Source organism: Phyllobates terribilis, unplaced genomic scaffold, assembly GCF_046119375.1.
Source record: "Phyllobates terribilis strain yellow unplaced genomic scaffold, ASM4611937v1 Scaffold_291__1_contigs__length_2406647, whole genome shotgun sequence".
Lineage (NCBI taxonomy): Eukaryota > Metazoa > Chordata > Amphibia > Anura > Dendrobatidae > Phyllobates > Phyllobates terribilis.
Genome location: NW_027363051.1, coordinates 1,744,512 through 1,754,106, shown reverse-complemented (window position 1 = coordinate 1,754,106; position 9,595 = coordinate 1,744,512). Strand labels below are relative to the sequence as shown.

The 9,595-nt window shown below is 41.2% G+C and overlaps 1 long non-coding RNA gene and 1 pseudogene across 1 annotated transcript; one reads left to right on the top strand and one right to left on the bottom strand.

The window, feature by feature from the left end:
- Window positions 1–896: 896 nt before the first annotated feature.
- Window positions 897–8,959, bottom strand: LOC141220387 (uncharacterized; annotated as a pseudogene).
- Window positions 2,542–4,289, top strand: LOC141220393 (uncharacterized). The gene is made up of 3 exons (XR_012288670.1): window positions 2,542–2,692; window positions 2,841–2,994; window positions 3,164–4,289. It is a non-coding gene; the product is annotated as an uncharacterized lncRNA (long non-coding RNA).
- Window positions 8,960–9,595: the final 636 nt, after the last annotated feature.

The following is a 9,595-nucleotide window of genomic DNA, read 5'->3' as shown; positions in this document are numbered from 1 at the left end:
GCTGGATTATCAGTAACTTTCTTTGTCCCGTCCATTCCTTCCCAACTGTGATTTTTCATCCAAGCATTGAGAGATGAGCTGAAAGCAGACAATGTTTTCTATAGAGGAATGGCAGACATGGGTGTTGTCCACATAGAAAGCCTCTCCTAAATCCCATGCACAAAAAAGCCGCCCTACAATCTGCCAGGACACATGCGGAAACATATGAAGACTCCTGCGACTTTATACTCTGGAGTGATGAGACCAAGATAAAGGTTTTTTTGGAACTGATGGCTTCAAAACTGTATGACATTGAAGAGGTGAGGAATACAATGAGAATGCATGGTGTCTACAGTGAGACCTGGTGGTGGCCGTGTCCTTATGTGCGGCTGCATGAGGAGCTACATTTCATTGATGGGATCTTGAATTCACAGATGTTCTGCTCTATAGTGACAGAAAAGATGCTGCCATCACTCTGTTCCCTTGGTAGGCCACTGTTACATTTCTGAAGAACAGGGTGACAGTGATTCAGTGGCCAAGTGTCTCCTGATCTGAACCCAACCAAACACCTATGGGGGATTCTGAAGAGACAAGTTGTCATCGCTCCATCCAGCATCCAGTCTCTAAGAGCTCGTTATCGAAAGAGAGATAAAAGATAGATGTAGTATTGTCACTAACTTGTTCATTCCAGGACTAGAAAACTTGGGGCCGTCCTTTAAAATTATGGAGGCCATACAAAATAATAGATGTAGTAGCTTTTGATGTGGGGTGTACTCATTTTTGCATCAACTAATTTGAGTAAAACTGAAGATTTTGTAATGAGAGTTATATTATTACCCTTACTTTCATGTTTTGATTACAAAAAAATGTTCTATGAAACTTAGTGTTGGCAAAATTTTAGAAATTGATCTTGTGTTCAGTGAGCTATTAAACAAAATCTTACTCATCAAAGGGGGTGTACTCATTTATGCTGAACAATGCTTATTAAACTTTATAAAACACAGTGAACATAATTACACTTTCTTTTCCATATGACTTCTCTCATGTTTTACAAGTTGATATTTATGTATAAAAGATTTCCCACATTCTGAACATGAATACGGCTTCTCTCCTGTGTGAATTCTCTGATGTATAACAAGATCTGATTTACCTGTAAAGCATTTTCCTCATTGTAAACATGAAAACGGTTTCTCCCCGGTGTGATTTCTTTGATGTAAAACCAGCTCTGCTTTACCTTTAAAACTTTTCCCACATTCTGAACAAGAAAATGGCTTTTCTCCTGTATGAATTCTCTTATGAGTAGAAAGATTTGATTTACATATAAAAGATTTCCCACATTCTGAACATGAATACGGCTGCTCTCCTGTGTGAATTTTCTCGTGTCTCACAAGTGTTGATTTCTCTGTAAAGCATTTCCCACATTCTGGACATGAATACGGCTTTTCTCCTGTGTGAGTTCTGTGATGTTTAACAAGATGTGATTTATAACTAAAACACTTCCCACATTCTGAGCATGAATATGGCGACTTTCCAGTATGAATGCTCTGATGTGTAATAAGATCCCCTTTATTTGTGAAGGACTTCTCACATAGTGAACACAAAAATGTTTTTTCTCCTGTGTGAATTCTCTGATGTGTAATAAGATTCCCTTTATTTGTAAAGCATTTCCCACATTCTGAACACGAATATGGCTTCTCTCCTGTGTGAATTCGCTGATGTGGAATAAGACTCCTTTTATCTGTAAAGGACTTCCCACATTCTGAACATGAATATGGCTTCTCTCCTGTATGAATTCTCTGATGGTTAATAAGACTCCAGTTATTCGTGAACGACTTTCCACATTCTGAACATGAATACGGCTTTTCTCCTGTGTGAATTCTCTGATGTGTAACAAGCTGTGATTTATGTGTAAAACACCATCTACATTGTAAACATGAATACGGCTTTTCCCCTGTGTGAATTCTTTGATGTCTAACAAGGTCTGATTTACTTTTACAACATTTCCCACATTCCGAACATGAAAATGGCTTCTCTCCTGTATGAATTCTCTGATGTGTAATAAGATTCTCATTACGTTTAAAGGACTTCCCACATTCAGAACATGAAAATGGCTTCTCTCCTGTATGAATTCTCTGATGTGTAATAAGATTCCCATTACGTTTAAAGGACTTCCCACATTCAGAACATGAATACGGTTTTTCTCCTGTGTGAATTCTCTCATGTATAACAAATTGTGATTTATATGTAAAGCATTTCCCACATTCTGAATAGGAGTATGGCTTCTCTCCTTTGTGCTTTCTTTGTGTTAAAGAATCTGAGCTTTTAGTAAATTGCTTGTCACACTGAAATCTTATATCCACTGTGTCACCTGGAATAGTGGTAACAATGTGAGATTGTTCAGGAGAGGATTCCTCATGATCAGGAGGATTATAAGAAGGTGAAGTGCTGTGAAGTCCAGGAGGTGCAGGAAGGGTGAAGAGGTTTCCTCCATTAGAGTGCTTCATGATATCTTCTTTTTTACAATTTAGTGATGAACCGTTATTCTCACAAGGATTTCCTATTAGGATGAAAGATTGATTAGATGTGATTTTTTTTTTCAACACAAAGGAGATTTCTCAATGCATTTAATGGCGCTCACAATGAAGACCCACGTCAGTGAAAGTACCGGGAATAAGGAAGACAACTACATGCCATAACATTAACACAATGACAGGTAAAGTGAATTACACTTATAATCTGGTGACATTGGCACAAGTCAGGGGTGGCAGAGATTAGACAGCAAATAGTTCTTTAACCCTCCGTCACATACAATAGGCCTGACAGGCACATCTCTTTTACTTTCATTTCTCCTTCCTCACCAGATTGTGAGGAAATCCCCTCCCTCCAGGTAGTCTCCTGTCTCTAGCAGCTCTGTGAAACCTCATACCACAGTTAGATTGCAGAGCTTCAGGAGGACAAATATAACTGCGCTAATCTCTCAGGATCATTGTATGTGAACACGTCACACTCAATAAGGTTGGTATTTTATGTTTTTATTCATCACAATTGTTTATTTAGCTTGTTTTATGAATGTATAGCACAAAGTGTGAGGATATTTCATAGAAATAAGGCAGATTAAAAAAGAAAGTGTGCTGCTCAGGCATATACAGTAGTTCCCTAACACATATTCCTTCTCTTGCTTCAGATTATCTGCTGAAATGGAGAGGAAAACGTACAATTTATCAAAAAACCTTGATGTTGAGGAAGTAACAAACATGCTGTTAGATGATGCAGACCCCACACTGAATGAGGATTTAGGAGAGGAAAGTGAGATTGATTCTCATGATGAGGTGGAAGTATGTGAAGTGGATTCTGAAACAGAGCAAGATGGTGACAGTGATGAGGATGAAGATGTAGAATCTTATTATATGGGAAAAGAAAAAAAAAAACCAATGGAACAAGAAGCCACTCCAGAAAAAACATAGTGAACCTCAAAACATTATTACTCACCTTCCTGCAGTTATAGGAACTGCAAGTAATGCAAAAACTGCAGTTGAATGCTGGAATAGTTTATTCACAGATGACATTCTGGACTCTATTGTCACATATACCAACCAATATATAGACATTATAAAGGACAAGTTCATCTGCAACAGAACCATCAAGGCCACAGATGAAATAGAACTGCGTGCTTTTTTTGGATTATTATACCTTGCAGGAGCTTATAGGGCAAATAGACAAAGTTTGGAGGAACTTTGGAGTAAAGATGGGGATGGAGTTGAAAAATTTGGCCTCGTTATGTCCATAAACAGATTTAAGCTTCTAATTCGTTGCCTTCGGTTTGACGACAGAACTACCCGAACCGAACGTAAAACACAAGACCGACTTGCTCCAATTCGTGATATATTCCAAAAATTTGTTGAAAACTGTAAAAAAGCTATTGCCCTGGGGAGAATCTCACTATTGACGAAATGCCCCTCTCGCCTTCAAGTTCAGCTCAAAAGATTCCGCCCAGAAGATGATAGTGAAAATCCACCACCTGCACCACCTCCCAAAAGAAGGAGATGCACCACCTGCACCACGGAAAGCGGAATCAGAAGGCTTTTTAATTATGAATGTCACAAATGTCATAATGCAATCTGCCTGACACATGCAAAAATGATGTGTAATTCTTGCTCTTTGCTCTGCAAGTGTAATTTTTCTGGGGAAACTTCAGGATCTAATTCTGATTGACTATGTGTTTAATAGTACTTAAGGTACCTTAAAATTAAGTTTGTTTCCATAAATTTTCTTTGTAGACTTTTTTGACAGAGTCGAACTGGGGACTATTTGGCGGGAGTTTTGAAATGTTTGTATTTCAGAGTTATTAGTTTTATGTTAAGTAAATGTTTTTTTTCGCACCTGATTATGTGTAGTCTCTTTTATTACATCCCTATGAAGGTCACTGATCACTTTTAGAGCACTGAAATTGCAAACATTAGATATTATAGGTATTTTTCTAGCCTGCGCCTGACAGTCACATTGTATGTGAACTCGTTAGAACCGATACTGTATGTGACGGAGGGTTAAGTGGTAATTACTGATGACAGGTTCCCTTAATGTACCTCCAGTGCCATTTCACTCTCTCAAGCTTCATATCTTGCCCTCAGTATAGAAAAGTGTCCACGTAATTAAAGAAGTTGTCCACTACTATTAAAAATGCCCCCAATGTAATTAACCCGTTGAGAGAAGATTTTTTCTAATTACCTTGCTTTGTCTTTATTGCCTGTGAGCGGCGCTATCGCTGGCCACTCACCGGCATCACGCGACCCCCGGCTGCAGCCGGCTCTTGCTTCCCCTGATGTCACGTCAAGTGAGGCGTGACTCGGTGATGCGATCCCCGCGGTGGATGCCGGGCTGTGGGTGGGGTTTCCCCGAGCGTCACATCCAGCATCCACCGCGCACTTTCCCAATGAATACAAGGTAATTGTGATTCACTAAATGTTATACAATTGAACGGTGAAGAAAAAAAAAATTACATTTTTACCACTATAATATTATTTTAGCCCCAGATTTTACATTTTCACAAGGGAAAATGGGTAAAAATGACCACATAATTTTATACAATTTCTGCTGAACGGGGCAATACCCCATATGTGTCTGTACTGTACTGCTTAGCCACATGGCGAGACTCGGGAGGGAAGGAGCGCTATTTGACTCTTGGAGAACAAACTTTAGTAGAACAGTTTGCAGACTCCATATACAGAGCCCCTAAGTGGCAGAAGAGCAGAATCCCCCCTCAAGTGACACCAGTTTGGAAATTACACCCCTATGGAGATGTATCTACAGGTGTAGTGATGAATTTGACTCCATGGGTGCTTTCCAGAAACGAGCAGTAATGGATGTTGCGAAGTGAAAATGCAAATATTTCATTGTAGTGGTCAGTACATTGTAGTGTCCGGTACATTGTAGTGCCCTTACGTTGTAGCGCCCAGTACATGATTTCCAGCTAGTGCTTTCTGGAGAAATAAATTGGCTCCCCCTGCTACAGTAATGCCAAACATGTGGATGGTAACTGCACACGGTGGGGCTCAGGAGGAGGGGGCATTTGGATTTGGGAGCGCAGATGTCACTGGATTTCTTTAAGTGGGAGCCAAGTCACTTTTCCAGAGCCTTTGTGCTACCAGTAATATGGACACCCCCTATATTACTGTTTACAGATGATGAACCTGAGTGGGGACTTGTTTTTTGTGGGTTGAGTAGAAGCTCTTAATGGTGGCATTCTGGGGTACAGAACATTTTGGATCATATTTATCCTGTTCTGTACGCTGAACACTTACAGTGGGTACGGGAAGTATTCAGACCCCTTAAAATTTTTCAATCTTTGTTTCATTGCAGCCATTTGGTAAATTCTAAAAAGTTCATTTATTTTTCTCATTAAAGTACACTCTGCACCCCATCTTGACTGGAAAAAAGCAGAAATGCAGACAATTTTGCAAATTTATTAAAAAAGAAAAACTGAAATATCACATGGTCATAAGTATTCAGACACTCATATTTATGTCACATGCTGTCCATTTCCCTGTGATCCTCCTTGAGATGGTTCTACTCCTTCATTGTAGTCCAGCTGTGTTTAATTAAACTGATAGGACTTGATTTGGAAAGGCACACACCTGTCTATATAAGACCTCACCGCTCACAGTGCATGTGAGACTAAATGAGAATCATCAGCTCAAAGGAACTGCCCAAGGAGCTCAGAGACAGAATTGTGGCAAGGCACAGATCTGGCCAAGGTTACAAAAGTATTTCTGCATTATTCAAGGTTCCTAAGAGCACAGTGGCCTCCATAATCCTTAAATGGAAGAAGTTTGGGACCACCAGAAGTCTTCCTAGACCTGGCAGTCCAGCCAAACTGAGCAATCGTGGGAGAAGAGCCTTGGTAGGAGAGGTAAAGAAAAACCCCAAGATCACTGTGGCTGAGCTCCAGAGATGCAGTAGGGAGATGGGAGAAAGCTCACAAAAGTCAACGATCACTGCAGCCCTCCACCCGTCGGGCCTTTATGGCAGAGTGGCCAGATGGAAGCCTCTCCTCAGTGCAAGACATATGAAAGCTCGCATAGAGTTAGCTCAAAACACATGAAGGACTCACAGACTATGAGAAATAAGATTCTCTGGTCTGATGAGACGAAGATAGAACTTTTTGGTGATAATTCTAAGCGGTATGTGTGGAGAAAACCTGGCACTGCTCATGACCTGCCCAATACAATCCCTACAGTAAAACATGGTGGAGGCAGCATCATGCTATGGGGGTATTTTTCAGCTGCAGGGACAGGATGACTGGTTGCAATTGAAGGAAACATGAATGCAGCCAAGTACAGAGATATCCTGGATGAAAACCTCATCCAGAGTGCTCTGGACCTCAGACTTGGCCGGAGGTTCACCTTCCAACAAGACAATGACCCTAAGCACACAGCTAAAATGACAAAGGAGTGGCTTCAGAACAACTCTGTGGCCATTCTTGACTGGCCCAGCCAGAGTCCTGACCTAAACCCAATTGAGCATCTCTGGAGAGACATGAAAATGTCTGTCCACCAACGTTCACCATCCAACCTGATGGAACTGGAGAGGATCTGCAAGGAAGAATGGCAGAGGATCCCCAAATCCAGGGGTGAAAAACTTGTTGCATCATTCCCAAGAAGACTCATGGCTGTACTAGCTCAAAAGGGGCTTCTACTCAATACTAAGCAAAGGGTCTGAATACTTATGACCATGTGATATTTCAGTTTTTCTTTTTTAATAGATTTGCAAAAATGTCTACATTTCTGGGTTTTTTTTCAGTCAAGATGGGGTGCAGAGTGTACTATAATGAGAAAAAAATGAACTTTTTAGAACTTACCGAATAGCTGCAATGAAACAAAGAGTGAAAAATTTAAAGGGGTCTGAATACTTTCCGCACCCACTGTACATCGGGGTTTCCATCTAAATCTACAAAATACATGATTCAGATGACACCCCCGAGGGATCCATTCAGAATAATGAGGCAGCAGAGTTACACCGGACTCCGTCTAGCCTCTGGTCGACTGCGCTTTTATGCACGCTGAAAAAGATGGACATCACTGGATCATAGGCCAGACGGCGTCCACAGCGCCTCATTATACGGAATCTTCCCCCGGGGTTCTGTCCGAATCGCAAGCTCAGTCATTTATATGGCAGCATGAGACTTGTGTAAGAATAATATGAAAGTAAAAGATGGAAGTAATATTAAAAAACACAATTAGGAAAATTAAAAATGTGCTTATTAAATCATTAAGACGAGGTGTGAATGCGGCCCAGTTATTCATCGGTGCGCAACCGGACTCTGTACAAGAGCAGCCGCGCCATCACCGGACGCTTCTGCTGTGATGTGGACGGCGGATAAAGCTTCACTGCACCAGAGACTCCACACGATATCACACACCGGTCATCGTCACACGCCGCTAATCATAGTCACATGCCAATCATCATCACACGTCACTAATCATAGTCACATGCCAATCATCATCGTCATACGCCAGTCATCATCATCACACGCCGCTAATCATAGTCACATGCCAATCATCATCGTCATACGCCAGTCATCATCATCACACGCCGCTAATCATAGTCACATGCTAATCATCATAGTCACATGCTAATCATCATCACACGCCGCTAATCATAGTCACATGCCAATCATCATCGTCATACGCCAGTCATCATCATCACACGCCGCTAATCATAGTCACATGCCAATCATCATCGTCATACGCCAGTCATCATCATCACACGCCGCTATTCATAGTCACATGCCAATCATCATCGTCATAAACCAGTCATCATCATCACACGCCGCTAATCATAGTCACATGCCAATCATCATCGTCATACGCCAGTCATCATCATCACATGCCGCTAATCATAGTCACATGCCAATCATCATCGTCATACGCCAGTCATCATCATCACTCGCCGCTAATCATAGTCACATGCCAATCATCATCGTCATACGCCAGTCATCATCATCACACGCCGCTAATCATAGTCACATGCCAATCATCATCGTCATACGCCAGTCATCATCATCACACGTCACTAATCATAGTCACATGCCAATCATCATCGTCATACGCCAGTCATCATCATCACACGCCGGTCATTATTACACACCTGTGGAAACATCTACCGGAATCTCCTCCTTCCCGTCACTCACACACGGCTGATCCCTCCTCGTCATTGCTTCTTCTTCTGTCTCGTCCTTCACTTTATTCTTAGTCGGATCTTCCTCCTGATATATCAGATGTAACAATCAGCACAATACAAGAAACCACCAAAATCTGTGACATCCATGACCTCGATCAGAAATGTCCCCCATATACAGATCCGGTACAGGGCTCAGCACCGTCTACCTGATGACTCTCCGGGATGTTGTGATTCTCCTCTGGACAGTCCTGGGGATACAGAGGACGGGGACATCTCTCTGGTGGATTTCTTTCCATGAGTCCATCTGTAGGAAACACATAGTGACAGAATACTGTGACATGTAAAAGTTTGGGCACCAATGGTCAAAATTACTGTTATTGTGAACAGTTAAGTTGAAGATGAAATAAACTCTAAACGGCCTAAAGTTACAGATGACATTTCCTTTGTATTTTAGGCAAAACAATAAATTATAAATTATATATATTTTCATCTTTTACATTTAAAAAAAAATTCAATAAGGGAAAATGGGCAAATGCAAAAGTTCTGGCACCCGGCAAGGTTAGTAGCTAGTAGCGCCCCCTTTTGAAAGTATCACAGCTTGTAAATGCTTTTTGTAGCCAGACAATAGTCTTTCAATTCTTGTTTGAGGGATTTTCATTCATTCTTCTTTGGAGAATTCTTCCAGTTCTGTGAGATTCTTGGGTCGTCTTGCATCGTCTGCTATTTTGAGGTCTAGCCACAGATTTTCAATGATGTTCAAATCAGGGGACTATGAGGGCCATTGTAAAATCTTCAGCTTGTGCCTTTTGACGTGTGTTTAGTATCATTATCATTTGCCATCCTCTTTTCACCTCCAGCTTTTTTGCAGATGGTGTTATGTTTGCATCAGGAATTTGCTGAAATTTCATGGAATCCATTCTTCCCTCTACCCGTTCCCTGT